Raw genomic sequence first — 25,466 nt, forward strand, 5'->3', positions numbered from 1 at the left:
AGGGATTGAATATTTTACGGTACGCAGAGGAGTGTGGAAGTCCGACTAATCCTGATTCATGCGGCCTAATCTGCATTGATAGAAAAGGAATGAGACAAACAAAGCAACAAACACGCACGCTTACTGGAAGGAATGAGGGACTCTCCACTTGTGTGCCCCAGGCCAAGTCTTGTGTGTCATGTTAGAGGCAGTCAGCTGTGTCACAGCACCATGTTTGCCATATGCCCATCATTCACATTTTCTGCCTCAAAACACAAGGCACATTAACAAAACACTTCAAACACACTTATTTCCTTCCACACAGTCTGCAGCTGTGAATAAACCAGATTTCATGGATTGGGTGCATTGGTCATCTCATTTGAGATACAAGTATGTCAAGTTTGTGATCTACTGATTAAGTAATGAATGATATATTTTATGTTATGTGTCATTAGAAATATTCATTGTGATCTGTTTAGCAAATTTGTTATCTAATCCCGTTACGAATTAAGATCTACAAGGAATTCTGTTGATGTTCTATGTTGTTACAAGTGGGCAATCAACTGCACTCATCTTTTCTCATCTATCTGCGGTTTCACTGCCGTCAAAACAGCATTTCGGTGCTCAAACCACCGTGAGGCAAAATAAACTGGAACAAATCTGTGGTTACGGGTACTTTGAAACTGGCACTGGCACTAAAAACGAATCTGTTGTGTTGCCAACTTGCTTCTAAACACAAAGCAAACATGTTTTCTCGCACCTGTTGTCGACAAAATGCTCACAGTTTATTGTTGTGTCTGCTATTGTTGTTTTACACGTGCTGTAATTAAGCGCAGGAAGTAGGTGATTTGGTGAAAAGGTTTGCATAAAGTGTCACAATGCTTTGGCACTCTTTGGAATTAATAAAGCTCGGAAGAGTTATGAAAGTTTTATGGAAATTTCATTATAGCAGTACAGCTGTTTTTGTTTTCATACGCAGGAATAAGCTCACGCATTTTATCACCATAAGACAGCAAACAATAACTCTCACCTTGCATTGCATACTTGATGACAGCACTTGTTGAAAGTTGTCCTTGTTTTTCACTTGCTTCCTTCACATTAACTCAACACGTTATTGTCATAACATTATTCTTTTAACAACTTTCCAGCACCTTCTGGAAGATTGTTAAACAAATATCTTTATTTTTAAATGAGCCACCAAAAAGAGGCCCCGGGAGCATCCTGGACATTCTGGAGAGATTATTACTATTCACCAGTTGATCTGGGAATGCTTTGGGGTCTCTCTGGGAAAAAAAATGGTGAAAAGGCTGGGATTGGATGTCTAAGGGATTTACATAATCTATACCAGTGGTGTCCAGTGCATTTTGGACCTGGAACCTTCAGTGTGAATGTAAGTGACCTAATCCACCTCTTAATACCACCACTATCAAATCACAATTCCACACAATTAAATTAAGAAATGTAACTGTGAGTGGCATTACAGAGAGGCATTTGAGGATGAAAAACACATTTTGCACTCTTTCACCAAAACACCCATTTCAAACAATCCCAAATCGCTACACTCCACTGGACCAATATTTATCTAATATCATGAAAAAAAGCATTAAAGGAATTACACCATACTCACAGAGCTAGCCAGCTGTCGCACAGGGGAGGAATATCTAGAAGAGTTTGTTCAGATCTCTGTCATTTAATGTACTGTGTAACCTTGTAGGCTCTGTGTTTGCTCAGTAGGACAAATATTCCTCTCAGCTCCTCCAAGTGCCGCAGCGCTGATTTAGACGCAGCCATCAGCCCTCCCACCCAGTCGCCCTGAACAGTCAATACTTGTACATTATTCAAACTCCTCCCCACTTAATTAGATATTTAATTGACTACCTGTAGACAGATGAGTGACCCGCTTGCTAGCATAAATTCATGCAAATGACACCACACATTACTTCCCTGAGGTAGATTTACTAGTGCATTCTGGAAAGGACAGAGGTCAAGCCCAGTCACTGATCACTGGTGAGTGAAGTCAGCTCTCATCTTGAAGCAGGAATATGCTAATATCAAAGGTTAATCATATTTAATTGGTGACTGTGTGGGACGTTTCCATCAGGACCTACGTACTTTGTATGTTTTCTACCGGTTGATTATGCATTTCGGGCACGGTTCAGCTCTTGCGGAAGAAACATTTCCAACTCCAGAAATGGCATCATGAGTATCAGGGTGTGCTTTTTCTTCACGCCAAGGATCAGACTGTTATTTTTGTTTCGTTTTTTTCCGCATAAGGGAGTTTGACAAAGTGAAAATTAACACAAGCCCGCTCCTACTGTTAGTGTTGGGGGGGAGGTGGTAGACGACGCTGGCTGAAAACAATGTTACATCCACAAACCCACACCTTCCGACTGATACCACACCAGCCGTCGCTCTCATTCTCACCCATACATTTAGGCTGTTCACGCCACCCCCGCCCCACCCTCTTTCCTGCACTGCTACCCTGATTTAATGTTTGGGGTTTGTCTCCTCCGCATAAACATCCCTTCTGCTTCTTTCTCCTTCTTCTTCAGCGACTTGGTTTGCTTCAATGGACTTTCATGACAATTCATTCCGTAAGGTTCCACCTCACCCTCTCTTTCTTCTTCACTCTCCCCAGGTGAAATATTGATGGATTTTTTATGAATAGCTATGAAAAATTCATTCAAATTCCAAAATGAAAAAGCGTAAACACTCTGCATCTGCCTATGCCTCCCGCATTCATTATCCTTCACAGCATCCTCGCTCCTTCCCTCTTACTCCGCCCCCCTCCTCCTCTTCCTCCGCCGCATGGCCCGTCTACCTGGAAAAAGACATGCCGCTCTGTCTCTTTTTCCGCCACTTGGCCTAATTGCTTAATTTGACCTGCTCCCTCATCAATTAAAAGTCTGTCAGAGGTAGACAGATGGAGGATGGATCAGAGGGCCAGTCGATGGACGGATCAATGACAGAACAGCTCAATAAGTAAATGGAGATGGCCAGTGATGGAAAAGGGAAATGAGGATGGGGAAGTTGTAGAAGAAGAAGAGAACAAATTGAACAGGATGTCATGACAAAAAGATGCAGCACCAACACTCCTCACCCGGGTTCTCCTAATCCCTCACATCCAATAATGTTTCTGTTTTTAAACTACATCAATTAAAAAATCCTCAGATAGTACTTTTCTGATTTTAGAGTACTAAGCAGCTACAGCTATGTACAAAAACAAAACAAATAAAAACAAACAACACGTATAGAGGACACAGCTTTGTCAAAATGGTATCATATTGGATGATTTCCATAGGAAGACAAAGTCACGTTTTGCAAAACAAATAGAGCTTCTGTGAAATCTGCTCTCACGCGAATACAACGAGGGACCTCAGACAGCCGACCACACAAACACACCATCAAGATTATTTGGTTATTTCCTCCTTCAACACCTTGTTTTAATTAGTTTTCTCATGAGACAGTGACTCAGACCAATTAGGGAAAACTATCAAAGAAGGTCTGGACCGGGTGCATGCCCACTATGACGCCTGTCCCCGGGGATAGGCCAGGATGAAAGAGATCTCACATGCACGGACCTTCAGTACGTACACACACATTTGTAATTCTCTGAACACACTCACCCTCCGCAGCAGTATCGCGTCTGTCTGTTTGTGTGTGTGTATGTGTGTGTGCGTGTGTTTGTGTTTGTCTTTGTGTGTCCTTTGCACGAAATAAACCCAGAACAACACAGCATACATTCATGGTCAATCATTCCGTATTGACCAGTTGCAGATGGATCACTGAGAGAGATACAAAATGTCCGTCCCTCAAGGGGAACTAAAACCACTCCATTGACGCGAGCTCTAATAGAGACACTTGAGAACATTGGGGGAGATTACTGTCTTGGAATTTGGCTATAAAAACACACATTAGATGTTTAGAGAGAGTACAGAAATCACCCCGGCGGATGCCAACACTCGGTTCTGTCTTACCTTATGACAAATCAATGAAAGCTCTTTCGGAGTTATGTTGTGCTGAGAGATTGTGATGTATGACTTAGATGTTTAACCTCAAGGAAAGTGTACCTGTATAATTGGTAGGGTGTCAACATTTATCTACTTTGCCCTCTGTGCTTTTCGCTAACAAAAATCAAAACAAATATCTGTCCAAGTGCAGCCTTAATAATATGTTGGTATTTACCTCAGAGTTACGTTATGTCAGTAAGCTACAATATTTTGAATGTGTGTTGACGCAAACTAGTCTATACGCTGATGGCAAGTTAATAGCACTTAGTGGTATTATGTGCAACAGCAATTAGATTGGACTGGCTTGATGGCGCATAGTGGTTTCATCCCTGAGGGCCAGCTAAAAGAGTCAGGGATCAGAGGTCAATCACCATGGGATCAATGTCACTCAAAAAGGGTTGTGTTACCTTCCAAATACATATCGTTTGGTTTATATTGACTTCTGATCATGAACATGAAAACTTGAGCAAGCCCAAAAGAGAATGTTGACTTCCTTCCCTCTTCTTCAGTGCAATTGGATGCGTGTGAAGGACTGTGTAGATCTGGCTGAAGAGGTGTGGACTTCATTAAGCTAATCTAGCCACCTATACAAACTGAATTTAGGGGAGGTGGTGAAGAGAAAGCTCTGAAATTAAATTAACACTTATTAGATCACAGCCGGTCTTTCCTTAAAACTCACACACACATATCAGACCTATAGCACAGTCGCTGTCACTATAGCCACACTACTATCTTATCTACATATGAGCATAATATTTATGTAAGGCTTTGAAATGTTCTGATTATGAAGAAATCCAGTGTGTGTAATTAGAATGATAAGAAGAGAAAACTACCAACGTTGCTAAACTGCAATAAAACAACAAGATACAACAACAGGCCAATTTGCCCTAATTACCAGTAACCACACATTTTTGTAGGACACCAACAACCACGGAGAAATCAAACTACTCTATAAACAAACAATCTTCTCTTAACTCGAGTCCCTTCCCTCGGGTGAGGCATCAACAGGTGGTATTTGCAGTCTTTCACCATCTGTCTACACTGCCTGTGGAGACAGGGCATAGCAAGCGTGTGTGAAGCAAAAATGTTTGATTCCAAAAATGTTTCATACTCATAGCAGTTATAGCACAAGGATGCGAAGTTGCACTATTGCTGCCAGAACGGCATAACTTGAGGAGCGCAAATGTTGCCACATCCTGTGTCAGACTCCCAGAAAGAATCTTATGGGGGCAATAGGAGGAAATTGAATGGAGGTTGTGCGAATTGTCACGTGACCAAGGAGGAAAACAGGTTGGCAAATTTCCTATGTGCTGATGACTTGATGGTTTTAACGTAAAGTCGTAAGAATATTGTTTTTCTTTATTGCTGGAGTCTTTGGACTCCACATGTTAAAAACATGTGCTGGATATTATTTTTTGATACAATGGTGCCTCGAGTTCAGTTTCATTGAGTTTTTGATGAAGGTTCTTCGAAACCCTGCCAGCCAACAGTTGGTATTTGGCACCCCTGGCATAGTCTAAAGACTTGTTATATAGTCAAATAAATTCCTAAATAGTCATTACAGAATACCTACGTTGCACTTTATCGATACCATTTGTTGGGTAAAACGTATTGAAACAAATTAAAAATATTAGAATCAGCAGACAAATTGCTGCTGTTATGTTTCAACTAAGGGTTGTTGTCTTTTTATGTTCCGAATGGCTTATCTTAAGTGGAATCTCACAGTGTGGGCGATGGTAGAATCGAGATTATTGTACACGTTAGCGGCTGCTGTAAAGAGGACGAAGAAGAAAACAAAACAGAAGGCGCCGAATATGAAAATTAAACTTGTAAAAAAAACTTGTACTTGTATAGCACTTTTCCACCTGTTAAGCGCGTCACACTGTTGTGTGTGTGTGTGTGTGTGTCATGTAGCTCCGCAGTCACAGACTAGGATAGCAAAATAGGCAGACAGAAAGGGAGGGAGTGGCACGTCGTTCTTAATCTGGTTTGTCTGTCGTAATCGCATCAATGTCACTCTCAATCAAGCAGCCACAACTATGGCTATACAACTTCAGGTTGATTGGCCCAAACTATGCCTTTAAAATGACCTCTGGAGTGTGCGTGTTGTGTGTGTGTGTGTGTGTGTGTGTGTGTGTGTGTGTGTGTGTGTGTGTGTGTGTGTGTGTGTGTGTGTGTGTGTGTGTGTGTGTGTGTGTGTGTGTGTGTGTGTGTGTGTGTGTGTACAGAGCTCAGCAAGATGAGTCTTCTCAAGGCAATATGAGAAAGGGGGAGCGTAAATTAACTTTAAACCTGTTACTCTCCCACCTGTCTGTCAATTTCACTTTAGTCACTTTCTTTGCTCCAATGTTTCTGTGTGACAGTATTGATTGGCCTCTCTTATTACACAAGAGGATACAGCCATGTCTGCATGAGTCTTGCTGCTGCTTGCTTCTGAGGGGCTTGCTCGAATGTCATCTTCCAGCAGCCATTTACAAAGTTTGGACAACTTGCGAGACTCCATATCCACAAAAAGCCTGCATTTCACTAGTCGAAGGCAAAATGCCCAAAGAGCAACCAGAAGCCTGGCAGAGCATCAGAAAAAATAAAATGATAATAATAATAAAAATAAGTGCATACTGACTATATGGTAAAAATATAGTCTTTAAATAAAGAACAGATATCATCAGGCATCTGATGATGTCGTTCCACAATTCAAGCTGTAATTAACTGCAAATTTATTTCAACTCTATTGCTGTGGTGTTTGGATCCAAATAAGATGGGAATTGTTTTGGTGTCCCATTATCTTTCCTTTTCTGTTGTGCATACTATTTTGACAAAACCAAATATTTATTCACAACAGAAACTTGCTTGTACTTCTTCAGTACATAACGAACCACACGTTGGTGTCACCACTGGCAAAGCAAGATACGGCACTGATGGTTTTGATCATAAAAAAGACCTGGACTGAAATCCACAGCTCTCTTAAATTGGTTGTGCCAATTATGGTATGAACAATAATCTGATAACTATTTGTGACCATAAAATAGTGAGTGAGTTTATATTTTGTGTAGCCACTGTTGGTGTTGAAATGTGAGCCCCTAAAGTGTATGGATTAGTGGCTTTTCACGCACCAGTCTGTCTAAGCCTTCCAGAGTTTATGAACACATGCCATGATTCATATATTCAAAATGATTTCCAGATATGGATTTTAAATTGTTAGTTTCGCATCCAAAAGCCATCACTTTTTATAAGTCTGAGTCCTTTAAGCTTGGAGTCGGGGTGGTGCGATGAAGGCAAATGGGTTCTTGTCATATTGTTAGCCTTATTTTTTATAAACACACTTGCAATAAATTAACTAGTCAAAGAGGATCATTTTCTCTATGCATAAATTCCAGGGAATGTTTCCAGGACTTTAAATCTGTTTTAAAAGTATATGGGTCACAACCTTGTCTTCTTTTGCAACAGTAAACTCTACATTCCATTTGTAAAGGTCATAAGAAAGATCCTTGTTTGTTGGATATTTATTATGAATCTTGCAGGCAGCGGGCTTTTCTTTTCTGCGGCTTTTTAATGTCAGATTGACAAACATTTTGTCGATATTGATGCCGCACAATTGGGAGAATAACTCGCGTTGTCTACTGCCCAGACCGTCTGAATTTTGGGGACATCTCAAGTTTAACGAGGAAGCAGAAGTCAGCAGCAGCCGCAGGAATTAGCCTGCTCGACGGCCTGCCTGGTTAGCAGTGTGACTTTTTTCTCGTATGGCGGCTTTTTAAGTTCAGCTCATGATTAAAAAAAGAAAACAAGGCAAGGGATGTGGGGCATCCCTCAATGGCAGGTGGTAGGTGATAGGGAGAGGGCCATAGGTCAATGTCATGACATCATCCATTCCAAAATGGCACTGTGCATTAAACGGTAGAGTGAGATTTATTTGGCAATAATACAAGGCAAAAAAAAAAAGAAAAATTACAATATTGCTCCCTTTCCCCAACAAGACTTCAATGTGGGATCTTTAATGAAAGTTGTTTGTTTTCAGGCCAATTTCCAGGCTGTAAGTCAATGATGATTTTAAGAGCAGCTGATCTGATTGCTGGTGCAATATGCGATAATTTACATTTGATCGGATTTGTCAAATAATCCCGACTACTATCAGCGACTAGAGGATACAAATTCCGCCCTCCAAATTTAAAGTCTTGCCACTCCTTTGCCACCGCAGGTATTACTGTCTAAAGTCGCCACTGCTCCAGGAATTAAACTTCCACACAAACACATCACACGGATTCATCTCTACGCACACACACACATATAAACACACACGGCAGCCTTCCGAAGAAAACATTCAACAAAAGGCAAAACAACTCACCCTGAGTGACAGGCCAGATGAATAAAATATACTTTTAGGATAACCCTATTCCAGTGAGCTCCTCTCTCGCAGCATATTGTTCTTTTTTCCCATAGACATTCATGAATCATGCCCAAATCCAGGAGACTTGAAAGTAGTTACATTGTCTGGAAATGGTTTGTCTCGACTGTTCCCAGTTGAAAATGGACAGACAACATATGGTGCAGTCTGAGGAATCCCTTGAGTTTAATTTTAGCATCAAATTTACCATATCCATTTGATGAAATAAACACGGAAGTATTTGTTTGGTAATAACTTGCATGTGCCCAATGAAGTAAACCAACCGTCACATAAACACAAAATGCAAGTAATCAGAGCCTCACACATAGTCCTCTCCACAATCAGATCTACTTTGCGCTAAATCAAGTCTGGGCCAGCCTAATGCATGGATCCATACCGCTCTGGGTGAATTAACGTTAGTAATGAGATATCATGGCTCTGATTGATTCTCTATTTCCATGTCCACGCCATAAAATGACCCAAGCACGACACCGGTCGCCATCACTCTTAAAGGCTGCATTGATTCCACTCTGGACTTCTGGGAATTTAAGTTGGGCTACTGGAGCTGATGTCACCAAAGTCAGGCTGTCTCCTGATACCAATTGCATCCCTTGAAAATAAAAAGCCAAGTAAGTCATTTCGCATCGCAGCTTGCGAAGCAAAACTCGCATTTTGTGCCTCAAACATAATGCAATACTATAAATAATATACCCTTTGGGATCTTGACAAAGTTCGTGAAAGTCTCATTGACATCTAATTAAAAGAATTTCATATCATTTCCATCAATACTCAACACAAGTCACTTTGCTTAAAATACAACAATAACAACAAAAATGTTTTAGGCATATTATTGTGCAATAATCCAAATTGCTACACTATGAAAGAAGAACAATGACAGTTGAACAATGAGCAAAACAAGACTGAGTTCAAGTTTAAGCAAACCGAACACTGAGTATTTATTTATACATCAGCCACAAATGAATCTTCTCAACTGCCAGTGAATATTGAATGCTCTATACACCTTCGGAGCCAAAAGGATAGACACAAAGATTGAATAATCCATTTTATATTGTCCAAGCAGCCGTGGGCGATATCATCACACGCCAACTTGCCTGATGACAGAGCAGCAGTCATTGGAACCATGTGAGTTATTTTTTTAAGCGCAGAAGAGGGTTCCAGGAAACTGGTAGTCACTGTCAACATTTTTGGTCTGTGCTTGAGAACCTGTGATTGATTTTCAAACCATCAAAGGGCTTGTTACAATTACAACAGGACCAAGGACACACTCAAATTGGCTGCATGGCAATCAGCTGACAAGCTGACACCTACAAACACACACATACACACACATATGCTCGCGTACAAAGAAATAGCAACTACACATGAACACAAACACACAAAACGGCCCAAACACATTCCTGGCAGTCTGAAACATGCTGGACACTGTCCCACACTTATTAGAAACAGATTTCTTTGAAGACACACACATGATCTTCCACACGGACAGACACATGTGGACACGTAACTAACGCTTGGAGGCAAACTGTTTGTCTCCAGCGTATAGTCTGATTTTTCATTCACATGGCGCACAGACTTATCAGACAACACAACTCATGGCTGTTATGATAAAAAAAAAAAAAACATTGGCGGAAGTATCAGACAGACACAAACACAGACACACACTCTCATCATGAAGTGACTAATACAACATAATATTAAACAGGTGAAAAATCTTGTGTCGATCAATGTAGTATTTATGTCTCAAAAGGGCAGACAAATACAAACCAAGTCCTACACACACATAAATCAGACACTGTCTGACTGTGTCTAAATGTTCTTTTTTTTTTTTTTTGCCCCCAAAACTTTAGACGGTAGATCTGACCGTCTCGCACATGTGTGCAGATCGTGTGCCAGAAAAGATCAGTGGCGTGCAGTCGGAGCCAACAAGGTATTTTCTGTTGGCCTAAACACTATTAGAAGCAATGACCTACATTTACAACTTTGATAAAATTGTAATAATTTATTTCTTCCTTTGAGATGTGTGCTTACAGCGATGCAGAGCAAGAATGGTCAAAATCATCAGCGCATTTTCATGTGTGGGAACGGCAAGAAAACCAAAGGGACAAGGAAGCCTGTAAATTGTGCTGCATATGGTTCTGTAAAATTACGAGAAGGAGAACTGCGTGTAACCTTTCACAGGTAAAAAGATTTTTTCCGCCCATTTTTTCAAATCCTAATTATTGATGGCAAATGCTAGCAAATCATTTCGGTGACAAGGGTGGCCCAATCAGTTATGACCTGTAAGTATGGTAGCAAGTATTTTTTCCACACATGACTGGTAGATTTGAGTCCCACATTTTACTGAATCACAAAGGCTCTTCTCATGATGGTGGTTATATTGTTAAATCAAAGCTGTTTAGAGCAGACAAAGCTTTGAAAATGTGTGCCCAATTTAGACCCTTTATTATACTACACTACGGAAACTATTAAGTCAGCAGTTTTGTGTGAGGACAAAATATTAAGGATGTAGCATTTTTAACTGTGCACTGACATCAAGTATTGATATTTTCAGTGTTTAACAACCCGGTAGGTGGAGTTGAGGAATGGCTTTTTAATCTGATGTGAATCTCTAGTCTTTTAAAGCACTGACAATATTAATAAAGCCATCATCCGTCCAACTCCTAGTTGGGATGTGTGTCTGTAGCACAGCGGGGACAACATACTGTGTTTAGATATGCGTTGGTGTTGTTGATTTAATTCTCTCCCATCACATCCGTCTTGTGCCATCTTTTTTTTCTGGCCGACAGAATGCACAGCCTAACAGCCCCCCTGCTTCTCGAATCGCTTGTAACCTAATCACTAACGCCATCTGTTAATTATGTTAATATAAGAATGGCTTGGCTGCCATTGACTGAATGAGTACCCCAATGAGCCCCCTCGGTGTGATTGCTTGTCTTTCTCTTGTCCAATCCTTTCCATCATCTCCGCCCTCTGTAGTACTCCTTTCTTTAAAATATTGTCATTCTTATCTTTTCCTAATTCTATCTCCTCTTGCAAAATCTATTAATTCCATTTTTTTTCCCCAATCACTCACTCTTGAATTTGTATGTCTTCCAACTCAATTAATTTCATTGTCCTCGCTTTTTCATCTCTTTGATGTACTTTGGTGTCAAAAGTGTCAAAAGTTTTACTAGCTACTTGCAGTCGCCTTCTGCTTGCTCTCCTTACCTCATGCCTGGTGCTCCCAGCCATGAAGAGTAAGACAGAGGCTCCTCCCCTGGGAGGCTTTGATAGAATTAGATTTTATTTTAGTGCAAGGCATCGATCTAGCCTCCCTCTTAATTGTTATTCAGTATGTTAATCTGTGTTTATGAATTTCTATCGATTTGTAGAGAGACATAATAAACTCTATCTTGTACCCAAGTCCACAATAAGCTTCCGAGCGTGAATAGTCAAACAGCATTGGTCATTATATCGAAACCATCGAACAGCAGACCTGGCGTGGCATAATCATATAAGGTATAAGAAGCCATAATGGCATTGAGGTTGTCCCCGGGGAGATCGCATTCAGGCCAGAGGATGAAGCGGGCCGAGTGAGCCATCTGCCTTACTTGAGAAATAAACAGGAAAATTAAGGTGTCAATAAAAGCTCATTGTGTGTTCATGAGCAACAGAGGAATGTTGTCAATGTACCGGCAAGGAGGCAACCTACAGTAATAAAAACAACTCTTAGGGTCAGGGGATTTCACACCGCCAACTTCACAATAATAAAACACAGTAAAAACCACCGGGCCATGAAGCCTCTTCAGTTCTCAGTCCAAAGATCCAGCCACAGACGCACACACAGGCTGCCACCACACACGTGTAAACACTCACTAACCCACACCATGATGCCTTGGCCTCCACCAGCCTTTTATGCGAGGCCACAGTTTGGGTGAAGCCTCAGGTTTCTTGCACTCGGTTGTGAATGTTATTTATTCTGTGAGTGCCGTATGCTGTGAGGTACATAGTGGGAGGCCAGAGTGGCTGACCTCCCACTGACCATATTCTGAGGCAGGCAGGAACAAGCACATGGGTCCTGGCATGCCTGCATTCTCTGTCAGGCACATTTGAATTTATAGATACCAGCAATTTGAGTAAGTCACGTATGTGCAAGTGACAAATCTTGACCTTCCAGTTTCAACCATGTCGCAAGTACTATACTGAAGACTCGCATAGTCGCCACAAATTATTGGTATTTGTATGAACTTAGCTGTACTAGCACACGCACTTTACCAGATTTCTAAAGCTGAGCCATAATTGGTTATTACCTGAGACCTGGCAACTGTGATGTCATTTTCAGCAAGTAGCAAAATGATCGCGCCCCGTGAGAGGTATAAAAACGGGCGAATTTTTATGCTTGACTCAGATTCCGCAAACGCAATATTAACCAGAATGCTGTATTTAGACTCGTGGGGGCACATACAACACATTATTACAAAGCAAACTTTGGGGTTGACTTCCACTTTAATTAACTACAAAACCGCATGAAACTAAATGTTTGAGCCCGCTGAACCTCGGAATGAAAAAAAAAACCTTCTGTTTCTTTCCAATAACGGTAAACTGTGTTAAGAAAGGAGCTTTTCACTTATAAACCAGATGACTTCTCAAGTCAAGTCCCTTCAACATCACATAAAGTCTTTTAAAAGTTGTTGCCAAATAAGCAAAAACATGAAACTCAAGTTTGACTCAAGTAATGACTTGAGTTACCCATCTCAGACAGATACAGGATTAGTATGCACATATACACACACAGATTATTGTGCCCACAAACTAAAGGCCAAACCATCTTTTATCATCCAAGTCTTTCACAATGAGTTATCCTTGGAGCCAAGTGAAGGAACTCCACTCATGTGGCCCTCTCCCAAGTGTGAGGTGACGAGGAGCCGGGTTACAGAAGGGACAGCTCCCCAAAAACAGCTGCCGACCTGTTGGAAGCCACAGTTCCCTGTGGGTGTGCTGAGATCAGTGGGAGACAGACAGGAGAGTGGGCCAAGGTTGTTGCCCCATGAGGAGACTTTTAAGAAGGGAGCGCCACCTTCACCACTGGGCCTCCATCTGCCTGCAGCCGTTCTTCATTCTACTTAATGTGACCTACCTTGAGAGAGCAGTAAACTGCTCTCATATAATGTGACCACAATGTACAGTATAAAACCACAATATACGAAACTTATACAGTGGAAACTCTAAAGTTGGTCCAATCAAATTTTGGGGAGATTTTAGCATTATTATAATTTTCAATAAGGCATGTTACCATTTGTAAAATAAATATATTATTTGAAGAACCAGGTGTTCAATTACTTTTTTGTTGATCTTTATTTACATCAAAAATGCACTTCCAACATTGAGCTGTACCTATATTAGATATCAATTCAAAGAGAAAATATCCCGTAATAATCACTATTAATTTGATCCGCACAATTCTATTTTGCTATGTTTGATATGTTCTGGGTTTTAAACAACTCGCTGGACCGGTCAAACACTGAGAAGACAAAGTAAAATTCCTGTCAGGGTTTTCAGTGATGAGTTTAAATGAATAATTACTGTTGGAAATTATGTTTTTACAGCATCTGAATTTGATTTACAAGCAACTGTTGCTTTCACAATAATAGTTAATAAACACTTTTACTGCACGCTTTTCCAGAAAATGGCTTTTCTCAGACTCCCACATAAAACTCTGAAACAATATGAATATAGAATGGTCTGTAAATCTGTGAACCAGCAGGAAGGGAGATATGTGACGGTTTGTGAAGCATGTAGTCTCGGAAAATGCAGTCAGCCTCGTTAGGAGAGAGCATATGTTACAGGTGGTGTGGACAGCAGTGGAGAAGTTGGCAAGGAAGTGTTTGTGGAATCTGGTGCAAGAGTGAGAGCATTGGTGCCAATGTGAAACATGAGCAGGCTATGCAGCTGAACGGCCCAGTTGAAGAAGGAATGAGCTCACATGATGCCATGCAGGAAAAAAAAAGATCCATGAATGGGGAGGAAAAGAACAATACAAAATGACTGCTTTGCAGTCAAAGCAGAAGAGATGTGAGCCGCTCATGCGCTTTTACGTAATTGATACAACATCTATTGGGTTATAAATATCCAAAGGTCTGTGTTCATCAGTTTGTTTTGGCGTGAGGGAGGAAGCAGTTGAGACCTTCAGCGGGGCTTGAAGATGCTCATCAGTAAGTTAGGTCCTGTACTTGAACATATTGAAGTTCTAGGTAGAAAAGAGCTCTTTGCACAAGTACTATATGCTCCCAAAAAGACACATTTGAATGAGCATCACACACAACCATCCATATCAAAATCACGGACCACATTAACCTTTCATATCAAGGTGAGGGCCACAAACTATATTCCCGTGGGCCACAATTGGACCGCAGACTGCGGGTTTGAGACAGCTGCTCAAGGTTAATAATGAAGATAATTTTAGGGAAAGATATCCCCCTGTGCCTTTTTAACCAGTTCCCATATTCTTTCCACTTCCCAATCCTGTTTTTTTTCATCTGTTGTTGAAACAGAGTAACATTTACTGGAAGGACAATTTCTCCCTCCCTAAACAGTGGTTAGGAGAAGAGGGGGCGATAATGTATCTTTTGGTGTTTAGGGGAGATTTTTTTTTCTTCTTCTTTAAGAGGTGAGCAGAGGAGTGTCTTCAATATACCACATCCTCCTTTCTGATTCAAGAAAACACAGGCCATTCCAGGACTTAAATCCCCATTCTCAGCCAGGGACTTTCCAGAAATGCTCTGCCCAGTTGGGAAAGACACAATCAGGCTACTGCAATCTGTGTAGAACTCACACAGCCAGAGTGAAAACATGTTTGTATATGAGAATGTTAATGAAGAAAATCAAATGGTTCCACTCAAAGAATGAGAGGGAAAAGTTTGTTTATTCAAAGTAAAAAAGTGTCCCATCATATGATATCCCTCCCAAGCACGGAAAAGTGGACGAAAAGTACTCTGTGAAATGAAACTGCATTAAAACTCTTTAAGTGGCTAATGTGACTCAGCAATACAGGTGAGATCATAAGTCCACACTTCCTTATTAAAGAACATGAGGTGTGTTAGTCATAAAAAATGTGTAAAATTCATCAATTACAGCAGTAATGACAGACGGAAATCACATCATCATTATGAGCAGTAAAATACAGCACCAGTAGTTCTCAATTTAGATGATCTTTTATCACTTTAATACAAACTTTGACCTGAAATTACCCACATGCCTAAAACGTCATGGCTTCTGTTCCAAATATTTCTTTCAAAACAGTCACGACAAAGTATTAGTAAGTTTGAACACTGAGATTTACTCAAGTAAACCAAATATTTCAGAACGTTTTCAGTCAGCCAGATTACCTGCTGCTAAAACAGCTACATGGGAAAGTACCTATTTCTAAAAGGAGCTGTGACTAAATTAAAGTCGCCACAATGTAAACACCATCATAACGATTCCTGACCGTTTCCCATTTTAACTTGCTGTCCTCATCCTGGTGGTGATAAATCTCATCGTACCTCCCCCATAACGTAAGCAAATCTATGTTGTCCGAATTTAGAGCACAAAGACCAAACAAAACCCACAGACCATAGGGTTCCCGCTCAGGGGCAGGTGAAGAAGGCAACAACAACATACTTTCCGTTCAAAAAGAGTTACCAGAATCTGGTGAAAGAAGTCAGTTTCGCTTCAGCTGCCATAACCCAACACAAACTAAGGGAGGCTTTGTTTTTGGAAGACATTCTGAACATTCAGCCCCAAGGCATCATTGACACATCACTCTTATCTCTAACACTGACTGACAAAAACCTAATAAATGCACTTTGTACGCACCAACTAAACACATGCGCTGTTCCTTTGGTAGGACATTAAGTTCATGTCCACGGAGCTGCGGGTGTCACACTGGAGAGCTTCATATCATTCCGGCACTTTCAGTCAAGTGTGACTGGACAGAGGAGGTCAGCATGATAGCATCATCCTGGAAAGACCTGACGAAAACATCACTTAGAGAGACGTGATCCGTAAACAAAACGTACCCACATTGGCACGGAAACGTCCAATGTGGTGTTGCTGAGGTTTTACTCACACGCGCAGCCACACGCACATACACACATATATTATAACATTGACTATGAAAGGACATCAGGCTCATAACTCTGTTCCCCTGAGGCATTGAAGGCCCAGTCACTGTCAAGCGAAAAACAAAACAAAGAGATGGAGAAATAGTGCAAAATAAAGGCAGGAGAGGAGACAGCTGCACCGTGATTAGAATAAACGGAGAGAGATGAAGGCGAGCGGCAACAGAGGCTACTACCTCTCTCCTCTAATATAGTCAGGAAAATCTTTCTTTTTCTTCCCAGACTGAGGGGACAACAGGATTGGGTGATTTTCTAATAACCAGTACCCTGGGGTTATTGTGTTGAAAGGTTGTGTGTGTGTGCGTGTGTGCTGTACGTTGATGTGTATTGGGGTGGGGGTGGAATGCAGTGACGATCTGCAAAGAGTCTTTGTTTTAGATGTAAGACTTGAAACATGTTATAATAAGTCTGAATTCTAAATAAAAAAATCTAAAGCTTATCAAAATATATGATTAAATCCCTCTCAAGGCTCAACTCAGATCTATAAAGGAAATTCCAAAAACTACTGTCTTGTTGAACCCATTTCACAACTTCTGGCTGATAGGTCACTCTTGCTAACCCAATAAAAAGATATCTTACTCACAGGGTACACTCATAAAATTGAAATGCTTGGTACTATGCGTAAACTATTCCTAACGGTTATCATAACTTAGCTCGAGAGTCATTGAAAAGCCGACATGATGGCATCGGCCAGGGCAACAAGGCACTGCAGCTCATCCTGTCATGAAAGGAGTCCGCCGACTCAGCTGGACGCTGTAGCACCTACTTGTTGACTCACGCTGATGACTTTCATGATGAGAATTCAAGAGCAACTTAGTGAATCAGCCGGCCAGTGAAAGGCAAATATAAAGAGTGAAATAGTGTGAGAAAAGAAAGACGGTGGCGCTGATGATGAGAAAGCTCAGATGACCATTAGGTCATGCAGCTCCCATGGGAGCAGGTGGACCAGTAGGGTCAGCAGAACCCACACCTGCAAAAGTGAGAACGACTGCTGACTTAGTCATTCTGTTTAAGAGTTACAGAACAATTTTTGCGTAGTCTACTCTCAGACACAAATGGACTAACATATTTGATTAATGGCCATCGAGAGAAGTAAAGCCACTGGTGGCCATTTTAGGTTGACACTGTTACTGACAACTTCTGCGTGTTTTACGACGGGATCCCTGTATGGTATTTTGAGAGCCTCTCAAATATCAACCAACCAGAACTTGCTACTGCGTAAACTATGTTTTTTTGTGTGCGATTATTTTTCTAAAGGTAGATCTGCAACATGCTCGCATTAATACATGTCCGATTTCAATTGTTATAAAAAATATAAGTAACAGGAAATGATGACATTGCTAAGTGTGTCAGTGTGTTGTGTGTATTCAGTAACAGCATGCACACACTGAGCGTGCCTGGGTTAAATGTCCATCTGTGTATGACTAAGACTGGACACTACTCTGTGAGTATCCATATGTTTTTGTAGAGATCACAGAACTAGAAGCTGCTGTGTCAGTTATGTGTTCATTTCCTCAAAAAGGCCAGTAAGAACGACTGATGTGGTCATAACTAGCCAAGCTCCACCTTACTGAAACAAATTAGGAAAAACAACACACGCCTCGCCAGGTGCCTTCTGCCAACTCCAGCCTGCTTGCATGAGAACGGCTGTCAAAAGTTTCAGTTTAAGTGGAGGCATAGCCGTATTCCAAGCACTGACACAGCTCAGTCCAGGAAGCAGATTGGCTCGAGACACTGGGGTCAACAGTGCAGTTACACTTGGATAACGACTCTGTCAGAATAACCCAGAATCTACACACTTACAAAAATAATAAATTGGAAAACCACCTCATGACACAACCAATACAATTTCAGTGAGCAATGATTATCATGTTGGCTCTCACAAGCAACTCTGAAAGCTACACATGCTTGATTAATTACCTGACACTCAAACAAACAGCGTCGAGTTGGGATAATTTGATCTCAAGTGGTCAAAAATCCCCGAACAAATATCGTTTTGACTTCACAGTTAATCCCAGTAGACCTGAATGCATAGCAACCAATAACAAACAAAGGCAATGCGCTCCATCATAGTGTGAAGCAATTCTAAAATTCCTGTTACCTGATTTACTGTAGCTACATGACAGCAACTAATAAGAAACTACTGCCTCATAATGAAGTGCATTTACATCACTACCAACCACAACCACAGTAACAAAATTAATGTTGACCTAATACTTTGCAAATCCAACTAAGCCTCAGCATCACTTTCATGGCAAAATGTTCATTACAGCTTTTGCATTGTGAAGATGGACTATTGAGCACATGATAATACGAGACAATATTGTTTATATAGCAAATTTCACAACAACTGCAGCTGTAACAAAGAACAATTCTTCAAAATTCTTTGGCTTTGCCTTAAAAATGTAGCCAAAGAATATCAAATTACCTCAATAATACAACAATGGTGGTCATTATTGGTACACAAGTAATTAACATTCACTTGAGAACAAAATCAATATTGGAGAAAGAATAGACTGACAATAGACTGGTTTGGTCAAGGTTGCAAATGTTCGCTTGTCCTTTTCTTGTTGCAAGGGAATTTTGAACATGTTGCAACATTTTCTTACAACAAGAAAAATCTCTAAAACTGTTGGCGAACGTTTTCCGAACATTCGCAACCTTGAACAATCCTTGACAAGCCTCCAACACACCTGGAATTGTTCGCTGCTCAGTGGGATATTTATGTGTGTGTCTGTAGCAAGCAGTGATCCCTAATAAGTGAACACAATATGTATGATACACAAGAGGTAAATACGTTGGGCCTTGTACCTCGTGTCTCTTCTCCTGTCCTCCTACACATCCCGATTCTTTCATGTGCAAAGCAGAGCGGGACAATTGACATGCTAATGGTACAAGAGCTGCTTCAGAGGTCCTGGAGCCAATTCTCTACACACATACATATACTGTACAAGGACTTTGATGTCTGTAGGCACATTCGCCTCACTACTACATGTCATGTGGGTGACTTGCCTTGGCGACCCCTGACAGGGAAAAACTGGAATTAATTTTCCATGCTTGATGTATGATTTCCAAGAATTTGTGTCTTGTAAACTATTACGTATCATACTATTCAGTATGAACTATTTAACAAAGAACAATTGACACATTTTTGTTTTTTTAGTTTTGATATTGATAAATATTGATTTTGATTTGTGCTCTATTTTAAACTGCTATAATAGTCAGATTTTTGCTTTTGTTATAATAATATTCATAATCAAATCAGTGAAATTCGGCTGTCTCATCTTGTCACAAATTATACGTTTTTTTTAAATATTATTTTTGAAGTTACGGTGTTCTTAAGAGGTGGGTTAGGTCACTTAAATGCCCACTGAAGGCCCAGGTTCAAAACTCACCGCGTGCAACTGCTATATGATAGTGATATATGAATAATACTCTCCAGTTCAAGGCTGACACCGTGCTTTTGCACACTACAATAGATCTCAGTCAGTCAGACAAGACAGGTCAAATGTTTTTATTTATATAGCCCTTCATCACAAAAAATGTCTCAAAGGGTTTCACGTACCGAAAGTTGACCCCTATTCTTGACATCCCCTCATCTTAACCCCCAGGAGGGTAAGGAAAAACTAAACAAAAACATTTTGGGAAAAAATGAGAAACCTTGTGAAGGGGCTGCAGATGGGGAATCCCCCATCCAGTCAGCTTTACTGTGCTCAGGCCATGCACTGCAGCCTTAATTCAGAGTCAAGTCAGCCGCCACAACAATTGTTTCCGAGGGCCTATTTCAAAGTTAAAGCTAACTGAGACTTTGGTATCTTTATAGATGTAGTCTAAATTGTTGGCTTTCATTTTGAAGTTGAGCCTTGTGGTGTTTTGTGTTGTCGCATATGACAACAACCATTGTTTTGTTGACTGGCTTGACTCAAATGGCCCCGCCACAAACAATTTCATTCGCCGTAAAAGAGGATAGCCTTGTCTTTTTCATCTTTTTTAGGTTAATTGAATGGCTGGATTTTCTTCTGTGATTACTATACAAGATTTTTTTCTGGAAAATTGGTACCCCAGCCCACCCACTCAAACCCCCATGGAAATGACATCCAATCGGAAATCGTTCTCTGATGTTGCCACGAGTGACACGATTGGGGATTATAGGAGCGAGTCAAACACTAATATATATATAAACTTATTTATCCGCTGTCCGTCACGGTAGCGATGCTTACACAAGTAACGGAGCTGAAACATCATATTTCGCAACATTGCTCTGTAGAAGCTCAAGTTGTCGATGGCACTGAGCAGCACTTGAGGCCAGATTAACAGGTGACATTTACGATGGTCTGAGTGCAGTAGTGTGCATGCGCGTGTGTGTGTACACGTGTATGTGTGTGTGAGCGCGGGAGTAGCAAGGCTGGGGACTGAGTGATTTAAGGTTGCATATCAGCAGGACAGGAGTCAACTACTCGCACTACTCTTTACCCTAAAGGGCAAGCTTTATAGCCTCATCCTGATATAAGCCCTTATGTATCGCAACTTGGATCTCGGAGCACTCTGTTAAATGCACTGTTCCCTGTACCACTTTTTTTTTGTTTCAGTGGGAACTGTATTCATTATCAGTATAAAAAATATATAATTAGATGGGCCCACTTATTCTGTGTACATCTACAACAGTTAAAGGATTTCACTAGAGGTTAGTAAGTGATTAAAATGAACGAATGGCAGAGTGACAAATTTCGACAGCAACGATTTTACAAAGTGGAATGAGCATTCAGACACATTTGCTCGAAAAATTGGAATGAAAACAAGATCAAGACAAAGTAAACATACTATTTCTTAAATCCTTGAAGAGATTAATAGAATGTGCTAGTACTACTGCATGGAGGTATTGCAAAGTAATGCAGAACACAATTGCTGGTGAAGGAGAGAGTGACTCATCACGATCCGGCAGCATGCCGTCACTACATCCATTTTGGAAGTATCTTTGACTGACCAACCAGCTATTTCTAAGTCCTTTGCACCTGTGATTACCATCAAGTAACGCGCAAAGACTTTACAATCATGATGCCATACAGCACAACTGACGGATGGATATCAGAGGGTCAAACTGGTAATCCTCCTAATACAAGGTGACCACTCTGGATCCCGAGCCTCGCACAACTGCATCCGTCTTATAAGCATGTAGCCTCATGACTGGTTGAACCCGATGAGAATACAGTCAAGCGTAGGTGGAGAGCAGAGCAGTGTTAATTTATGACTAACACTTAGACACAGGATCAATTGCCGGGAAAATGTCCATAAGCTCAGAGTGGAGGACACTATAGAAGTACAAAACGCTTTCAATATAAATGCCTTAAAGTAACTTTCAATTGCTCCATTCAGTTCCATCTTGCCCACTTCGGTGTAATGGTCATTTAGACTTTAATTTCCTTTCATATTGCATAATATCTCATTGCTTATTCGTAAAATTCAGCATGTGCCTACTTGTAAAAGAATTGAATTACCATTTCCAAAATGATAAATAAATGAATGTTACCTTCATCTTTTCCGGGGATGTGTGCTGTCTTTGTCTTCCAGAGGTCACAAAACTGACGTGGATGTCACATTGCTGACGAAATGGAACCGTAGGGAATCTGTTGGAAGAAAATCAAGTATAAAGAACCATGCAATGCGCCCCAATTCGACTGGCATTCAATCGGGTGAATCATATTCAGCCCAGTGAAGACTTGTACTTAGTCATTGGAAGGCAAACCTAATGACAGGGCTCTTCCACATCGGTCTTGTGCAAAGAGTATTGTTTAAGAACATTCTATTTTCTGAAGTAGATACGGTCCGTAAAATCCTTCTTGACAAGGTTTTCCAACAAGTGAATCATCTTCACACCTTTTTTACTGTAATTGATAAGAACATTATTCAGAATCGATTGCAAAGGAGGGATGCACTCAAAATGATCATGGATTTTTTTTTATTGTTTTACGCACTCGAATGAAGAATAAAACAATAAAAGTTGCTTTAAGTCAAAGAAAACTATCCCAATCAGTTAAGGGGTTTAATCTGGTAGGCCCCGGTAATTGAGTGTGCTTGTCTAATGATAAGTCCATCCCTGATCCTAACTGTATTTGGTGTGGTGATGGTAATTACTGATGTAGATGAGGTAATGACAGCAGATGCCAACTGTAATAATGAAGACTGCACCAGATGGTCTCATTATGGTGATAACAGGAACAGTATTGATTCACTAGTTTCAGACCCATTACAATACAAATAAAGGTTTAAATGGGGAATCTGAATCCCAGGAATTGATGTCATATCTGGTGTGATGTCATTCACAGTACAATATGTAAAGTGACTTGCCTATGTGCCACCTGTTTTTGTTTGTTTTGTTGTAAGTCAAAACAATACATAGAAAGGAGATTAGCGACCGGTTATATTTATTTGGTTTTGATTCCGCTTTATCAGCCCTTACTTGCCACATATCATCTGCTAACGACTCCTGTGATTGTCATTAAACGGCATTTCTCTCTCCACATACAGTATGACGGGCACTTTTGGCATGCGGAATTTCCCTGAGTTGAAGCTTAGCATTTGCCTGCGAAAGACGTTTTCTCCTCTTCTGGGCTCTGTGTGAACCCAGGGCCATTCCAAGCCATACAAACTGGAGACTATGAGTGTGACTGTTACTGCGCAATATTTTGTGTGTGTGCGTATATTAATGCATGTAGGAATATTTTGTGGCCTTCCAAAGGGGTGGAGGCCAATGTTTGGACAGTATCAGGTGTACAGGCTTTAATCTGCCTCTCCTCAGCTCTCTCTCCAATTCATGTATCAGTCATATGGAATCGGAGCAGACATGGAAAAAAAAAGAAAGCAAAAAAATAAACGTCTGAAAATTAGAGGACAACCTGTTTCCAAACTCAGCCCTAAACATAAACAATCTGCCCCGGGCATCTGTTTGTCTTATCTAACTAATGCATGCCACTGTAAACAATAACAGTCTGCCACACTAGACTCCATGAAAGTCAAGTACTGAGCAGAGAGAGCGAGAGAGGAATAAGTAATGAGTGCAGGGTCAGTACTGAATTTTGGTTGCGTTTGGAAATATCAAACTCGGCAGCATGCCCTCTAGGCCATCTTTGACCCTAGGGCCTTTTGGGGTCAGGAGTCTTAGTAGATATTTAAACCTTCCAACGGGATTTTGTCCTGTCCTTCCCTCCTAGCTCGTCATTCCCCAGCCTGATCTAACCTTCCTCACCCCCCTCCCCTATGAAACCCACCAATAATCCTCAGACAATCAATAGTAACTGTTCTCTCAATAATTCATAACATTAACATACACTCAATGGCCCAGCGGATGGATGGCCAAGACATAGGCGGGCCATCATTCCAGTATCGATCCCCCCTTAGAAGAGTCGATAGGCAGGGAGGTGATGGAGTTACAACCTCCTGGAGGTGGAGTCATTGCAGAGCCATGGCCTCAGATAAACAGCTAGCGCACACACGCACGTGCAGACACACACACACGCTGGCAATCCTCTCATGTCCACAGACAGACACCGCCACAAGCTTTTAATGTGTAAGATGTCAACATGTGTCCTTTGTACATGGGATGCTGTGCCACTGGCTGAGATAAGAGGAAAGCCTTTTAATTACCCCCCGGAGCATGAACCTGCTTTTCCATCACCACTCTGTCTCTGCTATCGCATTTAGCTGACTTCCCTCCGCATCCCGACACCCCCACCACCACCACCTTGTTCCATTTCAGCTGTTCCTCCCAATCATTCCATAGGGTCCTGTGTCCCCTTAGATTTCTTATCACTTCCTTCTTTTGAATTTATTTCCCTGGTGTTCCATACCTCCCCAGTTTTTAACTGCATACCCTGAATCGTGTAAGTCTTTATTAACAATATTAATAAGTATGTCATCTGTATTTGATTGATTTGATCATGTTTTCTCTGGGAAAATGGCAAAAAGGTAAATATTTATTTAATTAACTCTGTCAACAAATGTCTTGATTGACCACTAGATCAAAACACTAAACATCACAAAAGTGAAAATAAATGGCCCAAAATGTGTTTTGTGATTTTTGTTTTGTTTAATACAATTATCCAGGATACACATTGACCATTGCATGACTTCATCAATGTGCCACTGAACCAATCCCAAGCAATATTGAGCAACAGGACGCTTACATCCTACACGGGTCACGAGCACATGGTAGGGCTGACACGAAAAAGGAGAATGACGAACATAGATAATCATTTACTCCAGTGTCAGCAATTAACTCGTAACTGTTTTGTTCACAGGAAGAATCTGGTAAAGCCAAAGGAAATCAAATGAGTACAGCAGTGTTTTGTGTTTTGTTCTTGGCAGTGTTTTGCATCAAAAACTTCAAGCAGTCAACCAAGTCTTGATTACTTACAGGCTTTGTAAGAAATACTTTTCAGAGATATATGTTCGTTTGCTATGCTGTCCTCACAATTGAAATCTGAGTTGCAGTAGGTGGTTACAACAATGCTTAAGAATCATGGATGCTAAAAATGTGCCTATAAGGTGATTTAGCCCCGTCCCCCCCTCTCCCCATAAAAGGTCCGCCGTCTTGCACTTCTGCTAGCATCACACCCTCACCTTTTGAGAAGCCCCCTTGCACGGCACCCTGAAATATAGACTGACGTAATGGCCCACTAAATTAACTCCTTGTAAGCATGCTTTAGGAATGGCTGTAATTAGCATATAATAGATGCAGGAGAGAAGCTAAAGGGCCGGGCCTGCCCTGGGGGCCTTGAGGTTGGAGCTCTGGCCCTCCTCTTGTCTGCACGTCTAATAGTGCTGCAAAGTTCAGCCATATAAACATGTCAGTGCGAGGCGTGATTAAGGGACAGTAGATAATGGGTCCTGTACCTGTGGGCTTGCTTTCACTTCACCTACAAGGCTGCTTTGCACCAC

The 25,466-nt window shown here is 41.0% G+C and overlaps 1 long non-coding RNA gene across 1 annotated transcript in view; it reads right to left on the minus strand.

The window, feature by feature from the left end:
- The window catches only part of LOC147062508 (uncharacterized), a 145,907-nt gene that overhangs the window by 75,437 nt on the left and 45,004 nt on the right, over positions 1 to 25,466 (minus strand). The window contains exon 2 of the long non-coding RNA XR_015067305.1: positions 22,060 to 22,156. This is a non-coding gene — a long non-coding RNA (uncharacterized LOC147062508). The remainder of the gene's footprint in view (positions 1 to 22,059; positions 22,157 to 25,466) is intronic.

Source organism: Syngnathus leptorhynchus, chromosome 1 (assembly GCF_054491065.1).
Source record: "Syngnathus leptorhynchus isolate UIUO chromosome 1, UIUO_Slep, whole genome shotgun sequence".
NCBI classification, from domain to species: domain Eukaryota; kingdom Metazoa; phylum Chordata; class Actinopteri; order Syngnathiformes; family Syngnathidae; genus Syngnathus; species Syngnathus leptorhynchus.